Genomic DNA, 26,494 nt, shown 5'->3' with positions numbered 1-26,494 from the left:
GGGTAGCTTGCTACATGCTGTGGGTAGCACGGCTAACATAATAACACTTAAAACAACATCATCCGACTTTCTTGTTTCTTAGGCGAGGAAGCAAGCAGTCTTTTTAGCCAAAAACAAAGTACAACAGCTCTCTCCTTCGTTCTCTGCTGCTCCTCTCACTAGCCGTACGATGCATTCATGAACCTCGGAAACATCACAACTCAGCAAAACACAAATCAGACCACAAAACAGATAAGCCAATTCGTTACAATATGCTGTTGAACATTCAAAGATTTTAATGCCTAAAAAGTGTAAATAAATTCATGAAGACCTTAAAGTTACTATATTTCATTATAAAAAGAGTTTTAATATAGTTAGCAATAATTGTAACTGTTATTGTATGTATTTTTTTCATCACAAAAAGTGTATATATGTACTGTAATGACAACTTGTCTTTAGCTTGAATACTTGGATGTGTCATAGTCATAGGCTGTTGCTGCTGAATGTTTAAAGATTTCAGTGTCTTAATAATTTACAAAATTAAGAGATCTTTATTGTTAGTGTATTTTCTATTCTATTCCAATTTCTTAGATATTACCCGAATAGTTCACTTTTTATTTTTTCGAAAGAATATACCGTTTATTGTCACCTTTTCAAAATAAACCTTTTTTTTTTTTAATCTGTTTTTTTTGTACTGAAAATATACCAAACCGAAGTTTCCAAGAAACCGAACCGAAATGTGATTTAGCGTACCGTTACACACCTAGTAGTTACAAAGTAATTTGTACTTCAAATAATAAATAAAAATACACCAGGATTTATTGAGTCAGACATGAGAGATCTAACAGCCCACCCAATCTGTCCGCCATAATAACAAGTGGGTATGTGGCTAGACTGAATGTGCTCAGTCACTGCACTGTCATGGGAACAGCTCTTCACCAACCGGCTCCCAATTTCATGGCAAATTTCCATCCTGGACTACATCTGTTTGGGGAATGTAAAGTGAGGCAGCAGGGGGGCAGTTCTATGGGATTAGGTCTGCTCATAAGTTTATCATTTGGCAGACAATGGGGGTTTTACAGTACAGCAAGAGGTGCTGGTGGGGGGTGGCATTGGAGAGAGAATCACGATTCCTTTTACATTAAGAATAACGACACAGTTGGGATTTTGATGAGTTAAAGGGGGATATATTATGGAAAATGTACATTTCAAATGCTTTTCCGTGGATGAAAAGTGATATATGAGTCTGCCTACCCATGAATTTAAGATTCCACAACCAAGTAAATCTTGTGATTTGTCCAATTTTTCAGAATTTTCCCCAATTGTGACATCACAATTCTGCTAATTACCAAACAAATATTACCACATTGAGTTTCGCACGGTGGCCGAAGTCTGCAAACAGAGGACTGCTGCAAAAAAAATAGTAATGCAAACAAAACAAAAAAAACACACACATGCAAACAAACACACAAGACAAAGATGCTGCAAGTAAGAACGCAAACGGCCAAATACAGGAATGATGCAAACAAAAAACATAAACACATAAATGCAAAGAAAAAAAAAACACAAACAAAACAAACGGAAGAAAGAAATGTTGCAATCACAGCAACAAAGTGGAAGCAAACATTACAAAGGTAAAAACAAATGCAAAAAACGTTCAGGCCACTAAATGGAAGTTTGCCAGGCACCAAGTGGCAAGACAGGACCAGTCAACACCACACAACTCTCAATGGCGGTTAGTATGGATTTGATCGAGGATGATCACGCGGGGGCGGGCGGCGGGGGTTCGCGGCCTCCACTTGCCACCTGCTTGCGGTGCGATCGCGAAAGGTAGCGAGGATGGGCGGCGGGGGGGTTTGTGGCTACGCTCGCCCCAACGCAAGCTGGCGAGGCGGTCCGCCCCTTCAATTGAATAACACTTCTTCATGTCAGCATGAAATGCAGAAGAAAATGTCATTCAAATGAGGGAGCGGTCCTGAGTGTGTCTTGGGTTGAAATATTCGCAGATGGTGCTTGCTACACTGACATATCGATCATCCAATAGCCGAATAGCTCAACCCAAGACACACTTAGGACCCCCTCCATTTGAATAACATTTCCTTCTTCATTGCAAGACCAAAACTGCTAAAATCAAATGTAAATAAATAAAAGTGAAAATTTAAAATATAATTGGAAAAATTCATTTAAAGAGAAGTCAACCCAAACATATTTTTTTCAAGAATATGTTCTAAGCAAGCCCACTAGTTAAAACAAGGCATTCTGACAAATATTGCGTTTGTGGAATAAGAGTTAATGAACCTGTTTTTAGCCATCTCTGGCGGCCATTTTGTCACTTATGTCGACTGAAAATTACATAACTGCTCTGGGCTCAGGTAACGACCAATCACAGCTGACCTGTTTTCTGAAGCTTAGCCGTGATTGGTCGTTACCTGAGCCCTGAACAGTTGTGATGTCATTTTCAGTCGACAGAAGTGACAAAATGGCTGCCCCATGAGATGGCTAAAAAGGGGTGGATTTTTCTGCTTAACTCATAGTCCACAAACGCAATATTAATCAGAATGCCGTGTTTCAACTAGTGGGCCTGTTGGGAACATATTGTTGAAAAAATATGTTTGGGTTGATTTCTTCTTCTAAAAAAAAAAAACTTATAATAATAATATATATATATTTATTTGTTATTTTATTTTGTATTATATAAATACATATATATATATATATATATATATATATATAAAATACAAAATAAAATACAAAATAAATACAAAAATGAAAAAAAGTTTTAAAAATAAAAAATAGAAAAATAAATGTGGGAATAAATACAAACCTAAATATGTAAATACAGTTGAATATAAATGTATTTATATTTTCGTGTCCTCGAAAACACATTATTTCTAAGGATGCTTGTTTTGTGTCACCTCAACCGGCTCAATTTACAACAATCTGAGTCGTCGCAGCTGGGTACTCTGTTACTATCCAGCTCTGCGATGACAACCAATAAAAAGCCTGTCAGCCTTTCACCCGTGACTAGGGGTGTCAAGAGTGAGAAGTGTATGTGTGTATATATTGGGGGAGGGGGTGTCACCCGCAGACTCCCTTGGAAGATAAGTGCAATCCTCAGTAAGGACCTTCATGCGCAGACGCGGCAGCTTCCTGCAGACACCTCTTCCTCCCCTCGCTTCCTTGTGTTATCGTAGCACGGGGCGTCCAAGAGCGGACCTTTTGTGGCTGACAGCCTCCCGTCTTCCGCTAGCACACGTGTGCGTCACATTATCTGCCGAGGGGCCCCAGACGCGGCATCCTGCCGGGCAGGAGGAGGGTCCGCGCGCCGGCGGTGGAAACAGGAAAGGGAAGTGAACGCAAGCAGGATTAGGTGAGAGAATGGAAGGAACAGAGTACAATATCTCTCCTCCGTCTGCCATCCATAACTTATAAACAACTGTGTCATATTTTCTAAACTGTAAAAATCGAAATGACTGCCGACTGCTAGACAATACAAGCAACTGTTATCCCTACAGGGAGGATTCCTGTGCCACTTCTTTGTCTGTCTATCTTCAGTGTTAGTAGGACTGACAAATATAGGCGCATTTTAACTTGTTGGAACGGTGGAGCATGTAGGAAAAAAAAGAAAAAATTCCATTTGAGGGGCAGATACTTTTTTTTTTTTTTTTGGAAAGTAGATATTTTTTTTCACAATTTCAAGCAGTTCCCGGTTATCTTCATAGCATGGTTTTCATGGCTTACTCCAACAAAATAAGCCATGGATCAACAACTTCTCGCCCTATTTCAAGCCACGCTGAAATCAGCCGGTTTTGAGGGGGTGGTCCTTCCTTGTGCAATTGTGTTACTGCTCACTCCACACCAACTAATACTTGTATGTTAGCTAGTGCTGTGTTTTGTCTTTTATTGATTCACGTTTTTTCTTTTATTTGAATTTTTCATGCTCAAATCAAAATGTAATCAAAAAAAGCTAATTAAAAATGTAACATTTCTTTGTTTCCCATGTTGAAAAACATGCCTTGTCTGAGCTCTGTTTTATTTTATTATAATTTGTGTGTTATGCGTGCGTGTGTGTGTGTGTGTGTGTCTGTGTGCGTGTGCGTGTGCGTGTGTATGTGTGTGTGTGTGTGCGCGCGCAGGCGTGTGTGTGTGTGTGTGTGTGCGTGCGTGCGCACGCCTGTATGATGGAGAAAGTCCAAACTAAACAATTTTGGAACATAAAACTGAATTTTCTTCTAAAGAAGACATTTTTCACTTTTGCAAAGAGTCCCCAGGTGTCTTATAACATGAACGTGACATGCTTTTGCCAAAATAGCCCAAGGATCAAGTAAAAAATTACAGCACTCTTTTCACACTGTTGCTGAAATCCTTAAAATATTATTCTGAGCGATTATCCTGTGATGCGGAGTGAGGTAAAATAGATTTTTTTTTTCCTCCCCAATCTGCTCCAAGAACGGTTGGTGCGGACAATCACAAATTAATATTTGCAAAAAAAAGTATTCACAACTCTGGGTGGACATGTTACACGTACTGTGTTGGTCATCTGGAGCACACCGCATACTATGAAAGCAATAAGAACATATTTGCTGATTTTCTGGCATTGTGATTGTTATTGTGTTTGTGGAACATGAGTTAAGTAGTAAAATCAACCCATTTTTGTCCACCTCACGAAGCGGCCATTTTGTCATTTGCTATCAACTGAAAATGACATCACAGTTACTCAGGGAACAACCAATCATGGCTCAGCTTCAGAAAACAGGTGTGCCTTCCCACAATCGTGCCATTGCTGACCGATCACAAGGGAGAGAAAATGCTTAAATTTGGTTATCAGTGTGCATATTTTATGTAGCAATCACATTGCCATCCTAAATATTCAACAGGTTTAACATTTACGATTGTTGGCGCCAACTGTTTTACAATCAGATTGTGGAGGAAAAGAATCCTGTTTACACAGCCCATGCAATCGTATAATCGCTCACGATAATCTTTCAGAGACATCCGATAACCAGGCCTTTGCTAACTTGGATCAGAAAGACAGGAAAATGCTCAAATTCAGTGTGATTATCGGTATGTGTGTACCTCATTTTACTGGGTAGAGAAATAAACACCATCTGTTGTTGGCCGGCAACTTAGCAGGAGCACAAGAGATTAAGTCAAGTCAGGCCACGATGTGACTGGGTACACTTAACGGGCCTGGAAGCTCTTATTTCAATGGATTCCTGAGTACAACTCCACTTTGAAGGCTTTGATCCGGAGGCGATGGCTGTGGCATTTGACTCATAGCAAAAAAAAAAAAAAAAACAGCAGTGCGTCAGACCCGGGGTCACAGGGATCACTTATTGCAGCTGAAAATAACCAGTAGCTAACCACGATTTGGGGAATCTAAGAGAGCCCTGACATGAGCAGGTGCCCTGAGGTGCAACACAGACAGCTACAGAGAAGGTCAGCGACCTTGGACCGTGGAGAACGTCTTTGGCTTTCTCCATTTTTTCTCTCCCTTTAAACCGCGGGGCCTGCTTTCACTTAGCAGGAAGGTTCCGAAAAAGTGGTGAACAATAACAAGCGGGTGTGTGTAAAAATGCTGCATAAACGACGCTCAGTACGCTGCAAATCATTCATTAATCATTTCCCGTAACCTTTGCTCCATATCTGCGCCAACTTTTTTTGCAGAAACTTACTCAACGGACAACCCTTTCTTGCTAATGTGTTTAAAACTGTATCAGTGTTTCCCATCCATTATTGAGCCAAGCCACTTATATTAGAAAAAACTCACGGCACACTGAAAAACAAGTCAGAAAAAGTATAGACTGTATACTGATATAATGGTGATCTCATCTAAATTTACCGTATTTTTCAGACTGTGAGTCACACTTTTTTTTGATAGTATGGCTCGTACTACGACTTACTCAGGTGTGACAGACTAGAGCTCGGAATGGCACCCAAAACCCCGTTCCCTAATCCCGTTGACAGCAGCGAACGAGTTCTGGTTGAATTCAAAACTTCAGTTTCTAACTGCATAAAAGTTTTTTCTTTTTAGTTTAAAATATCTTACCTTAACGAGAATTCTGCATCACATTGTGGCCACAGATAGTGGTGTATATATATATATATATATATATATATATATATATATATATATATATATATATATATATATATATATATATATTATCCTCACAAGGGTCGCGGGCGTGCTGGAGCCTATCCCAGCTGTCTTTGGGCAGTAGGCGGGGGACACCCTGAATTGGTTGCCAACCAATCGCAGGGCACACAGAGACAAACATCCGCACTCACAATCACACCTAGGGGCAATTTAGACAGTCCAATCAACTTACCATGCATGTTTTTGGAATGTGGGAGGAAACCAGAGTACCCGGAGGAAACCCACGCAGGCACGGGGAGATCATGCAAACTCCACACAGGGAGGCCGGAGCCGGGATCGAACCCATGACCTCTGAACTGTGAGGCGGATGTGCTAACCAGTCGACCACCGTGCCACCATATATATATATATATATATATATATATATATATATATATATATATATATATATATATATATATATATATATATATATATTAAATAATCCATACATATAATACTCTCGTAACACCACAGACTATATGAAAAAAAACACACACACACACAACCCCCACACAAACCAACAGCAACATTTTCAAACTTGAGCTGGTGAATTTTGGCTTTTCGTTAGCTGTGAGCTATAATCATCGAAATAATAAAAATATTAAATATTTCACTCGGTCAGCACATTGGATTTTTTGAAAAATTCAGTTTGGGCAAATATTTGATAGTCTTCCATATACAATAATCCATACAAACATTTATTTACATTTCACCCCGATTTAAAACACACATTGAATAAAATGACAAATGTGTGATTGCCAATTTACCTAAATCAACAATTAGCAGTGATTTACAGTATTTAATTTCATATTGTGCAAAGATTAAGTAAAGCAAGAAAGAGTAAGTTACAAGTTATGCCACAGAACAACTGCCAAACTATCAGTTTTAAGAGCAGAAAATTCTACAAACAGTGATTTTGAAAGTGTGATATGCAGGCTACCTCTAGCGCTACGCCAAAGAAAAAGTACAGTTTATTTGTATTCAACGTTTAAGTTCAATGTTTGTAAACCTTTAGGTAGCCTACAAATATTACAGTATTTATTGGATCATTAAGATTTTCCTATTCTTCTATATTCAAGTATATCAGTTTTCTATACATTTTATGGCTAATCCTTTGTCTTGTTTGATGAACATAACATAATAACCACAACATGAACATAAGCCTACTGCGCTACTGTAATTTAATGTTGGCCATGATGATGATACTTGGAGAGTTAAGTATTCTTTTGATGATATACTTGGCAGAGCTGGGCTTACGCCTTTGTGATGGATCGGTCCTCCTATCCGCCTATGACGGACGGCCATTTTGTAGGCGATAAATGATTGATGGGAAACTTAAAAAAATAGTCAGGCTAAGCATAGATGGAAGCCCATTTTTTCCAGTTTATGTAATCGTCTATTTATCGTCGGAAACGCTAACGGAAGCCCGTTTGAAATCATAGGTGAACCAATAGGCGGATACTATTTTTTCCAACAAAATGGCGGATAAACGGACGGTGGAAGGGTACGCTGGCTGTAGGCGGAAGGCGATAAAAGGACCACAAGTTTTTAGTAAAATGCCCAGCTATGGTAGTTGGTTTGAGAACCACCACACAAGTTTATTGTTTTCTGCTACTACTACTACTATATTAACAAGCAGAAAGTTATCCTCTAGAGTTGCTGACCCGCACTAAACCTGCAGATCACTTTTGATAATGTAGAAAAGAAAAGCAGTACAAGTTTACTACCCACAAAGTCAACCACAAGAGTCACTTTCAATAAACCTTAAAGAAACACTGAGGACAACCCACTGACTCCTTGGGTTTCATCTAAAAGAATGCCATCACCGGTGGTCTTTGTGACATTATGTCACCGAGACCATATAGAATTACTCGAGTAGCTCACAGAAGTCAGAGCAGAAAAGCCCTGGGCCGTGTGTGTGACACCAGCAGGTGCTCTTTATTACCGCGCCACCTTTGGCACTACAAGCCCGGCACGGCTAATGAAAATGTTTGCTTTAGCAAGCACGCAAGAAGATCCATATCTTGTCCCACTTCTCCCGTACACCTGCACAATCCAATAAGATCCAAAATGAGATAAATTAACAAAGACTTGGCTTGTAGGTGTGAGGATTTGTAAAATGTGTGTTTGTACATTTGAAACAAAATGCCATGGAAATTTCACAGAACAGCTTTGGATCGGATAATAATCTACTTGGACAAAGAATGATAATACATCATGTGACTGTAAACAAATTATATCACATTCACAAGTCTTCTATGATGAGATAAAATAAAAGAAGTTTAAAATAAAGCCTAGATCACGCAAGGCATTTTTTAAAATGAGGTCACCAAGAACCCAGCGGTCACTCTGTCAGAGCTCCAGCAGTCCTCTGTGGAGAGAGGAGAACTTTCCAGAAGGAAAACCATTTCTGCAGCACTCCAACAGTCATACCTGTATGGAAGAGTGCCCAGATGGAAGCCATTACCTAGTAAAAGGCACATGCCAGCCCACCTGGAGATTGCTAAAAGACATCTGAAGGACTCTCAGAAAAAGAGAAAGAAAATTCCCTGGTCCATTGAGACAAAAATTGAACTCGTTGGCGTGAATGCCAGGTGTCATGTTTGGAGGAAACCAGGCACCACTCATCATTTGACCAATACCATCCCTACACTGAAGAATGTTGGTGGCAGCATCATGCTGTGAGGATATGTTTCAACAGTAGGAACTGGGAGATTAGAAAGGATTGAGGGAAAGATGAATATGCCAATGTACAGAGACATCCTAGATAAAAACCTGCTCCCGAGCGCTCAGGACCTCAAACTGGGGTGAAGTTTTATCTTCCTACAGGACAACAACTCAAAGCATAAAGCCAAGACAACGAAGGCATGGTTTTAGGACAAGTGAATGTTCTTGAGTGTCCCAGACAGAGCCCAGACTTGAATCCGATCCAACATCTCTGGAGCGATCTGTAAATGGCTGTGCACCGACACTCCCCATCCAAACTGACAAGGCTTGAGAGGTGATGTAAAGACGAATGGGCAAAATTGGCAGTGCCCAGCTTGTGGCATCATATTGAAAAATTGGGGGATGAATTACTTCCAAAAGTGCATCAACCAAGTCCTGAGCAAAGGCTGAGCATACTTTTGTATATGTGCTGTTTTAAGACTGTATCCCTCTGAGCGATGGTCTGTTTGTGTTTGCGAAGGTAGCAAATGATGACTTTTTGTCAGGGTTCGTTCGAGGTCACAAACGTTCGCAAAGACGTTTACCGTTCAAAACACCTCGGCGACAAGAAAAACTCTGCAACTGTTAAAATTGTTTGCGAAAGTCTTTGCAAATGTTTGGACGTTTTTGAATGTTTGTTTTGCAAACACTCGCAAACCAAAAATAAAGATGAAAAAAAAAAATTCACATAATTAAGGGTGTTGTGTGTAGAATTTTGAGGAGTGGGGATTCATTTATTCCTTTTTGGGATCAGGCTGAAACATACAATGTGGAAAAAGTTAAACACTCTGAATATTTTCCAGTGTATTTAAAAAAAAAAGGTTTTTTAAGGTTTACCAGACACGAGGTATTTGCACAAGGTATCAAAATCTAATTGGTATGGCTGATACATCTTGAATTGTACTTGGTGGACATCACTACTGTATAAATTAAAAAAAATACACAGATCTCAAATATCAATTGGAGCAAAAATGCATATTTTTAGTGGGAACAATGTTTGTTTTGAAGGGTGGAAAAACAAGGGAGTGAACAGTGCTTTAAAATGCGTTGTGTGTGTAATGTGTATGCGTGTGCTTGTGTGTGTGGCAAATGGATGAAAAAGAGTGCAGACGGCACAGACGGATCAATACGAGTCAGGAAATAAGGTAGAAAAGGTTATTTACTTGACATTGATCTGTTGTAGCAGCGGCGGTGTTTGGCCTGTTTCTCTTTTGTTAACCTCTAATCCTGAGTATACTCACAAATGACAGGGTGGGAGGGTTAGGGGGAGTCAACTAACAGGTGTGAATTATGGATCCAAAGAGGTCGCGGCACCTCTGCCACCGACTGGCGCCTGTACAGCTCCAGACATGAAGAAATGCAGTTAGAAATAAGAGTGCATGGGACAATTTGAAAGCTGTATCATAGAGTTATAATGGCATCTGAGCCCAGTGTTAATGCATGAAACAATTTACATGCAGGATTAAGTGTGCCAAGGTGAAAACCAGTATATGCAGGTCAGAATGATTAATGAACATCCACAAAGTACATATATATATATATATATATATATATATATATATATATATATTTTTTTTTTTTTTTTTGCAGCCTGGTTACCCTTCTGCCGCCATCTATCAACCACCTTTTCATCATTAAAATCGCCAATCGGTCAGTCCGTCTATTGTTTTAACCGAGCTTATATGGTGCTGTTCTCAGCATTTAAACAAGCAACGTACTATATCCGAACACAAATGGTGCGGTAACATGTATAATGACAATAAATCGATACTTATAATCATATATTCATAATCCTCTGCAAAGAATGACTAAAATTCCAACTGTACTGAGAAGTGAGAGTCTTCAGTACAGTATTGTATATCCATGACCGTTTTCCATGTGGCGAAGGTGTGCTCAACCCACAGTTTTGCCCACACTGGAAAAACTGTTACGTAAAAATATCTCAATTTGGGTCAAAAAGGACCAACCCAACCCAACCAACAATATGACCTAACTTTCTCAGTTGTTCCAAAACGTTTGGTTGTTTTCTTACCAAACTGTTCTTAAAGTGCACACTTGGTCAAAATTATGTCAGCATTGCCAGCTAAGGTTTTAAATGGACTACACCACACTTGAAGCATTTTCATCCTGAATTTAGTGTGAAGGACATCTACAGCAAAGCAGGGGGTTCACGCTGCCTGCCCAATAGACGGAGCTGGCCCAAGACCAAGCGACACTTCCGCACATCCATCACATCTCTTTTTGAGGGCGTGAAGATGGCACAGATTCGACGTGCTGAACAGGGGGAACTACTTGTCCATCCATATGCCAGCACTTGTAATCGCTTTTTCAGGAGCCTGCCAACCGTAGCCCTTTGCCAACAAGGGCCACATGTTGCAACAAAGCAAAGCCTGGCAAATAGTTGAACTGATGATTGCGTAGGAGTCTGAGCACGCAAACTAGTCCACTTTATGAGGACAGAAACATTTTGACATGAGACCGACTGTTAAAATGATGCGGCACACTTCTTAAACAACCAATTACAAATGTGTTTTATTTCCGTTTCGTCATCAAAACTGTTCAAAGACAAAAAATGCAAGAAACCAAAAGCTGACTGTTCACCAAAAAAAACAAAAAGAAAGACGAGAACTGACTACCTTTTGTGAGTGCATTGGTTTGAGCAAATGACAAATAAATGTTACACGGTCATTAAAGGTCCACTTAAACATTTGAAAAGGCTAGCTGTACATGTACAACATGTCAGTGAGGGCTATAAAAATATAGATTTATGTTTCTGAGGTTAGCACTGTCTCATAACAGTCATTTGTGGTGGGCTTTTATGAAATGCAGTGTTTATTTCTATACATGAATACCGCAAAGACTTCTTATATAAATAATCTGAGTTCTAAGTTGTATAAGTGGCTCTGACATACCACATGTTGGGCTTTGTTTAGTTTTTAAGGTGGGGGGTGGGCAAATCATGTTTTGAATGACACCAGGTTCCCATGGCTGATTTTTTGTAGTCCACTGTAGGGAGTTAAGTATTTGGATAACTCTTCACAAAAGGGTAACTTGGGAGGTTACACCGTCCTGTTATCGGGTCACATTGTCCTGTTTTAAGGCTTAAAGTCTAGAGAAAATATTTTTAAAAATAAATAAATTTAAAAAATGACTTTATTTCTGTTGTTTTATTTTCAATATACAGTACATATTTTAAATGATATTGGAATTTAGAAGACCTCTCAATACTGAACGTGGTCCATTGGCACTAGATTTGTCAGCGGTCAATGGCATGGTACATGCAAACAACCCTTCACACATACAGTCACTGAGATGGAACCAATCCCAGTCCGGGAGAACAAGTCGGCCGTGTGTACCACTGCACTATCAGTGACCTCATGTTTGAAACAATGTCTGTCGACAGTAGCGGTTTTAATGCACCAACACCAATGCAAGTAAATGTTCCATCCATCAATTGTCTATAGCCCTTGTCCTCATTGGGGTGGTGGGTGAGCTAAAGCCTGTCTTAGCTGACTTCCAACAAGAGATGGGGTATGTCATAAACTGGTCAGCAGCCAATCGCAAGGCACATACAGTGTACTGTAGATAAACCATTCAAACTTTACACAGTAGCATAACTTTAAAGTATACTCTACAGCTGACTGGGAGCCAGTGTAAAGTCTTTAGGACTGGAGTAACACATTCTAATATCTTTGTTCTGGTCAGAACCCAAGCTAGAGCATTCTGAACGAGCTGCAGCTGTTTGGTGCTCTTCTGAGGGAGTTCGGTCAGAAGACCATTACAATAATCAAGTCTACTGGAGATAAAAGCATGAATAAGCTTGATCAATGAGTTCATCTTGTCTTCTTATATGTTCAATAAAGGTTTTTTTCTCCTTTTCTTCAGATAATGAGTTTTTTTTATTTTTATTTATTTAAATAAAAACCTCATTGTCTGAAGAAAAGAATAAAACTATTGAGGATGAATAAGCTTCGCCTGGTCTTCATGGAGCATGCAATCCTTCACGCATGTTTTTCAACCGGTAACTGGTTGCTGCTGAAAGTCAGATCCAAATCTATCAGCACACCAAGGTTTTAGACTTGGCCTTTGCTTTTAAATGACAGTGACTCCAAGTGTCAAATACAATTACTTCAGTTTTGTTTTGTTTTGGTTTAGCTGAAGGAAATTTTGGTTCAACCCGTTTGTTTTAGACAGTGGTATAACCTTAATTGAACAGTTGTCATTTGGGGAGACATTGATAGATATAGCTGCGTGTCATCTGCTTTCATCCATGACAGCCAACAATGGCATTCTGAAGCATTTGACCCAACCATAGCATATACAGACTAAACAAAAGGGGTCCAAAGACTGACCCTTGAAGGACCCTATGTCATAGCTATTTAAGCAGATTCAGAACTTCAATGGTCACAAAATAACATCTTTAATCAAAAGTAGGACCTAAACCATTTTGGGACTGTTCCATTTAGTCCTACCCAAGTTTCCAAGCTGTTCAACAGTATATTATGATCTATTGTATCAAACGCTACACTGAGATCCAATAAGACGAGGACTGACACTTTATCTTTAAAGACATTTAAGATCTGCGGGAACCCTGGTTTGAATCCTTGTTAGTCTAATGTGCCCTATGATCGACAGCCGACCAGTCCAGGGCAGAGTTAGGTCGGCTTTATTAGTTTTAGGATTTTTTTGTTTTAGTATTAATTTTCTTTTTTTAAATTCTTTTACTTGTGTGCAGGATTTAAAAACACCATGGTAAGTATTGTGTAGTATAAATTCAACAAAAATATTATGATAAAACATTTTGATAACAGGGTACAGTTTATCAGTTATTTTTTGTGTATGAAGCAAAAAAGGAAAGCACTTTTTATCTAGCATTGTGTTTCGGGCTGAGCTGAATAATGGTGCGGAGCCAACCGAGCAAAAAAACACATGCAAACTTGTCCCCGGGGAGCGACGTCATCTGCTTGACAACGTTGCTTCTGTGCAATACACATTAAGAGGACTACAACTCCCAGATGACTATTCAATTTTTGCTTCTTCCGGCTAACGACGAAGGACATTTTTGCTATAATTATAGTTCGTTTTAATTCGTTTTATAAACGTAAAATGTAGTTTCAGTTAGTTTTCGTCTTTAGAAAAGCATTTTCGTTCTCATTTTATTTCGTTAATGAAAATGTTTTTTTTCAATTTTACTGTAGTTTTAGTTATTTTATTAGTTTTTGTTATCTAAAATATTCCTTGGTTCACGGTGGAGCCTGCTATTCTCACCAAAAATCAGCTGGGATATACTTCGCACATGCATGTTATCTTAATAAAAGACATACAATTGACTTTAAGGCCTGAATGGTTGTTTCTCTTTTTGAGCCATGCCATTGACTGGCCACCGGTTTAAGGTGTACCCGGCATCATGTCAGCTGAGAATGGCTCCAGCTCACCCGTGACCCTAATGAGGACCAGTGTTATAGAAAATGGATGGACGTTTAAAGCGTGAAAGAAATTACTTTTTTCCCAAGCATTAAGTCTACTCACCTACTCAATCAATCCACACATACAAGGCAGAGTAAAAGCCAAATAAACATGCATTAGTTCATATGGTTTGCCACCTTTAGTCAAGGCACAACTGTGTGCTCAAATGGAAACCATTGTGCTTAACATTCTTGAATTTCATTTAGGTAGGCAACCATCCATGCCTGTAGAGACCCAACAATTATTATAGGCTCTGAATACTTGAGTTAAACACACAGGCCATTCAACCCGGTTAAAAACCAAAACCAAAGTACAGTACATATTAGAATACGGTAAAATAGGTGAATGAGGAATCACTTCCCTGAAATCAGTCTATTGTGTATGCCGGTGACTCATTTCCAGCAAAGAGGTATACCCACGGGGTGAGTTGACCCTCACTGAGCCAGGAAATGTGTTTTTTCCACCAGGGCTCAGCCGTATCTCACTTTCTAGCGGTGCCTGTCCGACTCAGTCACTCTCAAGCAGCGGGCCAATCTCCCTTTGTAAATAGAGCTATGTCTTATAATTCCCCCCTCTCCTTCGGATGACCGTATCAATAATGCAGAGGTAGCGCATCTGTCCCCACCCATGAGATTATTTCTCCGATTTGGGCTGACAGTTATGGTAATAGTTTGCCGAACAATCTAGTCGGGCAACAATGAGCGCAGATTACAGCTGTTTTCAGATTAAAGAGACTGCAGAGAGAGCCATGATTGATTGTTGGCCAAGAGACAGAGTCATGTGGTTCACCCCCACCACCAACCACCACCGCCACAAACCCAATGGCTCTAGTTTGCCTCTCTAATCTGGTAATGGAAACATTCCTTTATTCCCTCCAAGTTGTTGAGGGTATTTTATTACATTTCGCACATTCAGGTGCTCACGCTTCAACAAGTTCCTGTCAGAACTCAGAACTCTGTACTTAAGTAGACATAGCAATACTTTTGTGAAATAAAGACTTATAAAAGTGGAAATACTGACTCAACTCCTTTACGCAAAAGTAAAACTGTAGACGCTCAATTGTGCCTTGCGATGTGCTAGTTGATGCCTTCTTTCAACTAGTGGGCTTGCATAGAACATATTCTTGAGAAAAATATGTTTGGGTTGACTTCCGCTTTAAGTACAATAATAAAAAAGTAAGTAATAGTAAAACTTTATAAGAAATATTTTCCCCTTATTAACTTGTGTTGCTCCCCCTGGTAGCAGTCCAGGCGGAGACAGCGCATAAGTGTGTGTAAAGACAGCAAACGTGCGGATGAAGCTGCGACAGAAAATACCAGAGCACACGTTTGCCGTTACTCCATAGGGAAGATATTAATTGTTTTTCACAAAACATTCAACTGACTGGACCTACCTCAAATGGCTGTTACTATCAGTGTCCAACTGTCCATGGTTTAACACATTTCAATATAACATGAACTCCATACATTTACCTGTTCAACCAATCCCCCCTTCATCATATGAATTAACGCCTTAAATTTCCTACACGTATATACATTTCAACTTGTTCGAATATTCATATTCCTAACAATAAACCATGAATCAATATTTGCAAACAATTGCAAACTCCACATGGAAGCTGGGGCCGGATTCGAACCCACGACATCTGCACTGTGAGGCGGATGTGCTAACCAGTCGACCACGTGCCGCCCAGAAAAATAAATTAAATACAATTTTTAAAAATGTATGGGCGCCTGTTTACATTTTACCTAAAGTTTTGTTTGAACACCTTTTGCATATGCATAAATATTTCCTAGCCTCTACACTTGCGCAGTGCACAGTGCTTTTGTTGATTCGACACTAAAGTGATTATAGATGAGTCGACTTCGATTAATCGATTACATCATTGATACCTTATTGCAGATGTCCACTTGCTGTGTGCAATGTTTCCTCGCTCACTCACTCTTCCCGTCGTCATCAGTTGCACAGGCACCACCCCCAATCTTGCTCATCCAATCACATTCAGACACTTGCTCATGCGTTCAGATTCAGAGATCTTCAATGCCTAGCAGACAGTCAGATATTGTAAAACTGACACGGATTCACTAAAAAAAACAAAAACAAACCTGCACGGTTGCTACTTGCTACAGTGTATATAGTACAATTATACAATAACAATCTTTTTAAAAACTACAAAGGGAAGGACTGCTTTGCAATATTGTTTTGTATCATACGTGCAGTCTTAATCTATGTGGATTATTGGATCTGACTTTCTTCGTGACCACGAAGGAGTCTGTGATTTGTTATTGACTGGAAGGATTTTTTTATGGCAATATTTTTCTCTTTGTCCGTTCAGAATTATAACATACTTTACATCCTGTTTTTTTTTTTATCCCCAGACTGTTTTGAGGGTGTGGTCCTACCTCATGCGAATGAGCCACTGCTCACCACCTCAATCTACTGCAAATGCCACGTACAGCCTTCGTTACCATGACAACCTGGAGCTAAGCGACTTGTTGAGCTCCAAGTAAAAAAGCAAAGGGCAACAGCGGAAGCATTGATTACATTTTCACTCATGGGGGCAGCACTTCACCGCCAAGCCACCAAATTACTCATAACTAGGGATTTTTCCATTTTTTTTTTTTTTTTAGATTATACCAATGTGGTAGCAGATTTTGTCTAATAGAAAGCAATAACAACTTAGTAGAGTGTGAAAACCCTTGCCTGGATTTGTATTTATATCTTAAAAGGTGAAAAATAAAAAAGGAGAATAAGGGCAGTCAGCGAGCTATTTAGAGTGACGGTAAATGGCCTTTTTACCATTCCAACCGCCGCCCCCGCCACCCCCTCCCCATTTAAGGATGGCATTAGAGACTGCGCACTGACATACATTTTTTATAGCTTCATAAAGACGTCCAATGACCAGGTCAGCCTTCTCATAACTACAGAGCAGAACGCTTGAAAAAAGTAATTCATCACCGTGAAAAGGCCTGCTTGTCCCACCGCCGTCACATATGCACACCGGTCGCGGTGCACAAATGCTAACGTACTCGCCGCCGCTAATGTCTGATGACCTTCTCACATCTATTAGTGGGGCCGGCTGACGTGGGCGGCGGACGCATGAAGACCCCTTGTCTCCCATCAACGTTTCGATGACAAGAACGCAAAATAACAACGCCTGAAAATGGCACGTTTGTCTTTGATGTGACGAGTCACGCGTTTTCTTTTTTTTTGTTCAAACAATGCCAGGTAATAGCTCAAATATCATTAAAATAATCAAACCTTTATTTAAAGTACAGGCAACAGTCTTAGCAACATTTTAACATTATGAACAGGTGTGAAGTCAAGTTAACCAAAGATTTACAATCGTACAATATGTCTAAATTACAGTAAAACTACTCACCCTTTAAGAGTGATTTGGGACAAGTAATGGAGAGGGAGGGTGTTTAGATTGCAATACATAAATTCTCACTATTCACGGGGGCTAGGGACTATGCCGCAATGCAAGTAATTAACGCATGTTATAAGTATTATAATTGTCTATATTAACACAGTGGCGTCTTGATTTAAAAGTTGAATTTATTCTGTGACCAAGCTCATAACTCAATTTACACACATCAAATAAATTAATTAAAATGCCATTAATCAGTTCCACCCCACAAAATATATATATATATTTTTTGTTGTTGTTGTGTTTGATGCAGAAAAAACGCACTGTATCACATTACGAGACAAAAAAGAATGTAAAGAAATTCACAGATTTTATAAAGTGTAATTATTATTAATGCTGTCGTATTGTTGGACATGTTTCAATTAGGCGTGTGGTCTAGTAATGGTGTGAGCGTCTGGGTGAGTTTTGGACTGCAGTAGCTCGTTTCTTGGGAGCATTCTCATTTCGTATTTGTGTTTTTGAATGTTTGTTCTTTTCAAGAAACGGCTGAAAGCTAAACATGGGCATTACAGCGGCAGTGACTGTTCACGTTTTGTTTTTAAACCGCAGGTACAGTACATATGAACTTATAAATAAACTTAGTAAAGTATATAAATAAAGTAATTATACATATACACACGTATAGACATATACACACACATACATAGACGTATATACGTATAGACACGTGTATACACATACAAATATACACACTAACACATATATAACCTTACACATTTATAAACACATGTTATATAGACATATATACATGTATATAGACGTACAGTATATATGTCTATACAGTACACACATATAAAGGCGTATATACATGTGTATAGGACTATATACGTGTATAAACACGTGTATACACATACACGTGCATATACACTTATACATTATACAGATATACACACAAACAACCCCCCCCACCCACACACACACACACACACACACACACACACACTCCTGCTATTTTTGGTGCATGAAAGCCCATAGAAATTAGCTGCAACTATGGTAAGGATGGAGTTAGTTTAATAACGCGGTACATGACATGCTTTTTGCCAATGTGTCCCCTTTGATTTGGCCAGCTAGAAGGACCCCCGGTGTTGAGCTGGAACACAACACATAGACAAACTATCAGAGCAGTGCACCCCCATTAGTGGGCAATTAGAGACAGCTGGTGCCTTGTCAGCCTGGTAATGGCCTCAAAAGGAGGAGACGCGCAATACAAACACTAGCAGCCATGTAGTGATTTAAAAACCAAGAAAAGAAATCCCCTGAACACTATCTGCAGGCACTATGCATCCAAGTAGGAGGCACACCCCAACCACAAATGGTATCACTGGTTAAGATGCTTTGCAGAGAGGCCTCTGTCTGAAGCATGAATTTCCAAGTCGGGATTTCCACACAACTTGGGCTAGTGCAGTCCTAACGGACGAAGCCTACTCGGATGAGAGGCGAAAAGTCAAAGAGAATTTTAGTGTAGCATAACATGTACTGTATATATCATCATACGAATATTATTGCTCAAAATTGACCCAGAACATACTTCATTTGCATTTAAAGGGAACCGTACACAAGGGTTAAAGAGGCAATTTTCCATAATAAGTCCTCTTTAAAGTTGAACCACTTCCACCTCTTGTTGGCTAAGATAAGTGATACATGACGTGGACAGGCAGAGAAGAAGAAGAAAAAAAGGGAGGGCGGGGGTTAGCTAGTTTAATGAATTATTGAAGAAGGAAAAAAGCCAGCCAAGAGGAACAAATAGTGTTTCCCCCGGAAACACGCCCCCCCACCCAACCCCTCTTCCCTGACCCCAGTGGCCCCAATGTACCTGCCGTACCCCCGTCCCCCGCCCCCATCGCATTAGTGAAATTCTTATTTGATGGTATTTTAATATTCTGCCGTGATGACTTTTTAGCAACATTTAGTTTCGAGGGTCTGGAGCGCGTCCCCCCTGGAGGAAATGAAACATGTCAAAACCCATTACAAAAAAAAATAATCTAAATTTAAATACCTCGACTTTGTTAGCACTACTACAACCCCCCCACGCCTCCGCCGCCACACCCAAGTGCTCTAAGGCTCACAAACACTCATCTGCTTGCCGCCACGTAATGAGTCTGTTTGATGGCCAGGCGATTTGTGGGTCAGCGAGCATACGTTACAGATCCAATTTAAGCCCTGATTGCTTGTACTCTGGAGGAGCTGGGAATACATGTTATTGAAATTTAATACCACATCATTTCTTCTGCCTCCCGTGCAGTGACAAAGGTGTGCTTAGATGACTCCTGTGCAAATTTGGGTGAGAGGGGGGAGACAATTCAATGATGCCTGGACAAAAAAAAAGATTTATTTATTTATGTATTTATTTATTTACTTATTTGCTTATTTATTTATTTATTTATTTATTTATTTATTAAAGCATGCGTCATGGTGGTCTGCAGGTCTTGCTAAACGCAGATCCAATTAGGAACCCCTGAAGGCAACACTGAGAGCAGCCACTCACATCCCTGCAGAATTTGGCCCTATGTGATAGATCACTTTCATAATGCCTTTTCGAGCGCATGCTGTACACACAGTCGCTTTTTGACACATTACATTGTAGTGTGTCATTTGTTATTGTATTTTAATTTGGGTTTTAAAATCTCAACCAGGGCACGGTGGTCGACTGGTTGGCACATCCGCCTCACAGTTCAGAGGTCGTGGGTTCGATCCCGGCTCCGGATTCCATGTGTGGGGTTTGCATGTTCTCCCCGTGCCTGCGTGGGTTTCCTCCGGGTACTCCGGTTTCCTCCCACATTCCAAACACATGCATGGTAAGTTGATTGGACTCTTTAAATTGCCCCTAGGTGTGATTGTGAGTGCGCATGTTTGTCTCTGTGTGCCCTGCGATTGGCTGGCAACCAATTCAGGGTGTCCCCCGCCTACTGCCCGAAGACAGCTGGGATAGGCTCCAGAACGCCCCGCGACCCTTGTGAGGATAAGCGGTATCGATAAGGTATCGATAATGGATGGATGGATTGAAATCTCAACCATTTCATTATAAATGTAACATTTAGAATAATTTTTATTAGCATTTATATTAGCATTATCTGCATGCGCTGAAGTAACATGAATCATGGTGTGTATTTGCCTAGAAAAAAAAAGGAAGAAGAACATTTTTTTTGTTTTTTTTTTGACCGTGCTATGCTAAGACAGCATGAGGGTACTTAATGGGGTTAATGCAGCAAACAGCACATTGGTCTCATCTAAATTAGGATCTGTTGAAAAGTAGCAACATTCCATTAATAGTCACAGCAACTCACAGAATTATATTCACGAAAAAGTGAAATCAAATGCTGGTGCAGAGGCTAATTGAGAGTTCAATTGAGCAGTGTGCAGACTGCCGTGTCCTAGATTTATTAATGCTTCCCCCCTCACCAACACACACTCATACGCATATGCTTACTCTACATATCTATATTAAACTTAATAGTCTGTTACATTGCGCCTTGACCTCGGCTCTCATACATGATTACCTTCTGATTTCCTTGCAAAATGGCACATAAACACGGGGCAGGGTTTTATCAGCGTGTCACTGAGTTTCTTTCCAGTGACGGCTCCCACACCTCAACCCACCACCCCCTTCCAAGTGCTTGGTTAACGTGTCATGCTGACGGCTGATTTATTTGCTGCCTCCACGATTGCTGGGGCATTTTACAAACATTTGGCACAGCTACTTCCAGTACATTAGAATTAGCAGCGTTATATATCGCACGTGGGAAATATTAGTGTAGTACAGTCTAATCCCAGCTGTATCACAGTTCATCGTTCACACTCCCCGCTATATTGTGGATTTGTAATTATTTTAAATGATTGTTTTTCATTTAATGGGATTTTACAGCGCACAAGCAAGTCTGAATTTAAAGTTGCATGCTTTCATCTTAGTACCAAGTTGTGACGGGCAGCACTCTGTGGTATTGCTGAATGAGATACCACATGATAGAAGAAGACACAGACAAAATCTCCAACTAAACTCCACTCATCGTTCCCATAGAGCAAAGAGAATACTATGTGCCTGTGAGTATTGTTGTATACTTTTTGTACTTTGTGTTGCTGCTCCACATGCGTTGATGTATCAGTTGTCTGACGGTTCATAACTATTGTACAACGATGCTGGTTTCTGTGAGCCCATTCATGGCATTTCTGATTATAAATTAGCATTAAGATGATATATTTATGTATATATAAATATAAGCTTAATATTAATGTATGATGGCCTTATAATATTACATATACACCACAAACTGATGGATACTTCATTTTGAAATCAGAAGCCAGTGAATAATTTGTTCAACAATTTTTCAATTTATTGAAAAGGTGGGATTGGTAACAACATATACTAGCAATATCTCATATCTCAGTGTTGTTAAACGTGAAGACAATTTGCGAGAAACATGAAATTGACAAACATATTTTGCCTTTATAGACCACGATAAAATGATGTCGCAGGCCAGATTTTGGTCCCAGGCCTTGAGTTTGACACCTGTGATTTAGAACATATTTAATTTGGGTGTTTTCTTCCAGCTGTGCTTATTGGTTTTGCTGGTTAATTCTGGTTGAGTCCATCTGCGATTTCCAATTTTTCACAATTTTTTTTGGGGTGTGGGTCCGATGTTAGACAATTAGTTTTGGCCTCTGCAGTTGTTAGTTCTTAGGTTGCTGCATTGAGCCTTTGTTGAGGAGTATACTTTGGGAACTAGGCATATTTAGGCCAATATTTAATGACTAAAATTGTATTATATTTCCCACATCATTGTAATCCATTCTAATACCTATACCAACAATTTGCAGGATTACAATAGAAACAATAAATAAATACAGATGGCTTGGGAGTATACAGCAATGCAGACCTCCCATATCAGCACTTCAACCCCCTTAAAAACACACTGGCCCTTTTGCTGGGCTCTTGACTTACAAATTGCTACTCTGGACTGGCTTTCCAGGGAGAAGGAAAAGAAAGCTTTAGGGGGTGGCGGGGAACGACCCACTCGGGACACTTATGTTCCCCGTGCAATCATAAAAGCAGCAAAGCCTGTCACTGGCTAACAGTCAGCGCATTGTTTCCATTTGTCCAACCTCAACGCTGTCAATAAGCTCCCTATCCATGCTCCACAACCTCCCTATCTTTTCAATCTACTTGGATGACTTCCAAGAACCGTAGCTGGGAAAGGGGGAAAAAAACCAAACAAAAACATTCAAATGCCCTGGATGTAAGCCCTCAATAGGCAAGTGTAAGTCCCTCTTTAAATGTAATATCAGGCCCCCTTTAGCATGCCAATGAGGCTACATGGAGAGCGGTGGTCCCAGCGGACGGCTGACAGGAAGAAGGGCAAGTCCTTCCTTCACATAAAGGGCCAAAGTGGAGAGAGAACGACATTGAGTAAAGACATCATCAGTTCAACAGGGTGCTTGAACACACATGGAGGCAGGATTTGAGCTGCATGTTTCGAGTGATGGATTTGTTTGGCTCCAGTGGTACGATATGGGCTATGCTATGATCGTGCATCTTCAGATCGGAATCAAGCCTCGTCCAAATGTGGATATGAATCCGATTCATAATCGGATTGCTGCCAATGTGAGTGTGGTGTAAACACACAGATCTGTTCTGAAGCACACGGATTGTTGACAGATAACACACTCATGTCCGCCAAAAAAACAAATAAAGAAACTAAAAAGCATCCATTGCAAATCTAAGTGGCAAAGAAAGCACAGACCATTAAAGGTGACGCTACATTAGAGGTGTAAAGAAAATTCAATATGGTCCATAAATATAATACTTTATAGGTCTTAACATTAAATAATGGTACATTTTCAATGTAAATACAAAATATGGTCAAAATATGCTACATTAGAAGTGCATAAAAAGTAAATACGGTCTGAGATGCTAGTTTGCTTGTTGGCAACTGTGGAGGTGCCCTTGAGCAAGCCATTCCAGCTGAAATGTTGCGCATCTTTTTCACTCTTACTCCTTCATTGCATAACTGCATGTGAGCGTAATCTGTAGTGTAGTGGGCAACGCAAAGTATATAAATAAGTATAATACATTTGAAAAATGTTAAAAATATAAACATTACCTATGGTACATTAGAAGTGCATAGACATTCAAAATGGAATAAATATGCTTCATTAGAGGAATAATGTCTATCATTAAATAAGCAAAATAATTGCAGATGCCGGCCAGTGACGTAATGTTAAGGTTGCCCAAGCCAACCAAATGTTATGTAACCGCTAATACTTTGTTAATTGATGTATTATTTTTTACTACAGAGTAATTGGATTGTTTTTGTGTCCTGTCAGAGCAAACAATGCCATGTCCCAAAAACTGAATAGAGTATAGATATTATATCACGATTGGGAACTTGTACTGGCAGTGTAATTCCAGACAAAGGAGACCCTTACAGTAAGTCAATACACCATTGGGTTGACCTCCTAAACCCACGACATAAAAAAATATTTTCCTAAAAGCTAAAAAAAAAGAAAAGGGAAAAAAACTGCTTGTGCATGCTTTGTTCAGAATTAATAGTAATTCAATTAAATGCTAATCAAGTGAATGTAGACTTTTGCTTAAGTGCACCATTTTCACAATGCTTCCATAAATTATATTTTCCACTACATTTGCTTTTGATGGACAATTAATTTTTGGCTTTATCCTTTGCTAATTACTTTTTCTTTGCGGAAACTGCAGAATGTAAATATTTGCATGTGTGAGTGTCCGTGCGTGTGTATTTTGAGCATTGTGGGTCCTTTTCTTGTTCATACAGCTAGATTGTTGGGACACATACTGTGTTCAGATCATTAAAATCCTTATTAGATTCATGGCCAAGGGGGTAAAAATTTTATTTTCAGTTACAGCAGGATTTCAAACAACTGTCGTTTACTATTGGGCTTTTGCCCAACTTTCACATGCCTGATAATCAACACATTTGTGCCACTTCAATATGATAACCAGCAGCTTGCAACACTGAAAGAAGCCCACGCATCCATCCATTGCCTAGCTCTTATCCGGGGTCGGGTCACGGAGGCGGCAGCTTCAGCAGGGAAGCCTAGACTTCCCTCTCCCCAGCCACGTCTTCCAGCTCTTCCGGAGGTATCCCAAGGCGTTCCCAGGCCAGCCAGCAGACATAGTCTCTCCAGCGTTTCCTGGGTCGTCCCCTGGGCCTCCTGCCGGTGGGACATGCCTGGAACACCTCACCAGAGAGACGTCCAGGAGGCATCCTAATCAAATGCCCGAGCCACCTCCTCTGGCTCCTCTCAACGTGGAGGAGCAGCGGCTCAATTCTGAGTCCCTCCCGGATGACCGACCTTCTAAACCCAATCTCTAAGGGAGAGCTCGGACACAGTGCGGAGTAAACTAATTTCGGCCGCTTGTATTCGGGATCTTGTTCTTTCGCTCATGACCCATAGCCCGGGACCACAGGTGGGGATAGGAAAGTAGATCGATCGGTAAATTGAGAGCTTTGCCTTTCGGCTCAGCTCCTTCTTCACCACATCAGACCGATACAGAGTCCGCATCACAGCAGATGCTGCACCGATCCGCCCGTCAAGCTCACGCTCTATCCTACCCTCACTCGTGAACAAGACCCCAAGATACTTGAACTCCTCCACTTGGGATGGATCTCATCCCCGAACTGGAGAGTGCACTCCAGACTTTTCCGACTGAAGACTATGGTCTTAGATTTGGAGGTGCTGATTTTCATCCTTACCGCTTCACACTCGGCTGCGAACCGCTCCAGTTAGAGTTGGAGATCACGGATTGAAGAAGCAAACAGTGCCACATCATCTGCAAAAAGCAGAGAGGCCACCAAACCGCACCCCCTCAACGATTCGGCTGCACCTAGAAATTCTGTCCATACAGGTTATGAACAGAATCGGTGACAAAGGCGCCGTCTTGGCGGAGTCCAACCCTCACTGAAAACGAATCTGACTTACAGCCAGCATTGTGGACCAAACTCTGACATTGGTGGTACAAGGACCATACAGCCCGTATTAGAGGACTCGTTAGCCTGTACTCCCGAAGCACCCCTCACAGAACTTTCCGAGGGACATGGTTAAACGCTTTCTTAAAAAAGGGGGATCACCATCCCGGTCTGCCAATCCAGAAGCACTGTCCCCAATGTCCATGCAGTGTTGTATCGGCGTGTCAACCAGGACAGCCATACAACATCCAGAGCCTTTAGGAACTCTGGGCGGATCTCATCCACTCCCGGGGCTTTGCTCCCAAGGAGCTTTTCAACCGCCTCGGTTACTTCAACCCCAGAGATAGGAGAGCCCACCACAGAGTCTCCAGGCTCTGCTATCTCAGTGGAAAGCGTGTCGGTGGAATTGAGGAGGTATTCGAAGTATTCTCCCTGCCGACTCACAATGACCAGAGTTGTGATCAGCAGCATCCCATCTCCACTCTACACAGTGTTAATGATGCACTGCTTCCCTCTACTGAGATCCTGTATGGTGGACCAGAATTTCAAAATTGCTTTGACCAGGGGTGGAACTGCAAGTCCTCTCTATTTTTCTTTATTTTCTGTTTTCAGAAGTAATGAAATGTGTCATGTAAAAAAATGCAAAATGCCTGTTGCTCATATTTGCATGAGAGACGACCACCCTTTCACAACAGGCTGATGCAAATAAAAATAAAAATGGATGTACGTTTGAATTCTTGAGCCTTGGAAAAAGTTCACTGAAGCATTCCACATCCTTGTCCTGAAGTCACCTGGGAACATTTAAATTGTGAAAGAGATGCATAATGTCTCCTT

At 40.4% G+C, this 26,494-nt stretch overlaps 1 long non-coding RNA gene across 3 annotated transcripts in view; it reads right to left on the bottom strand.

The window, feature by feature from the left end:
- The window catches only part of LOC147148621 (uncharacterized), a 148,699-nt gene that overhangs the window by 42,911 nt on the left and 79,294 nt on the right, over window positions 1–26,494 (bottom strand). Inside the window, exon 3 of one of the 3 annotated variants that reach the window (XR_015086632.1) lies at window positions 3,174–3,277. The exons of the other annotated variants lie outside the window; for them this stretch is intronic. This is a non-coding gene — a long non-coding RNA (uncharacterized LOC147148621). Of the gene's footprint in view, window positions 1–3,173; window positions 3,278–26,494 lie in introns of those variants that run through there. 3 annotated transcript variants of the gene reach the window in all.

The sequence above is a fragment of the Filicampus tigris genome, chromosome 4, assembly GCF_054856515.1.
Source record: "Filicampus tigris isolate MCC_2025a chromosome 4, RoL_Ftig_1.0, whole genome shotgun sequence".
Classification (NCBI taxonomy): Eukaryota; Metazoa; Chordata; class Actinopteri; order Syngnathiformes; family Syngnathidae; genus Filicampus; species Filicampus tigris.
Note: the sequence above shows the minus strand (reverse complement) of the source record. Positions and strands in the feature narration are given on the sequence as shown.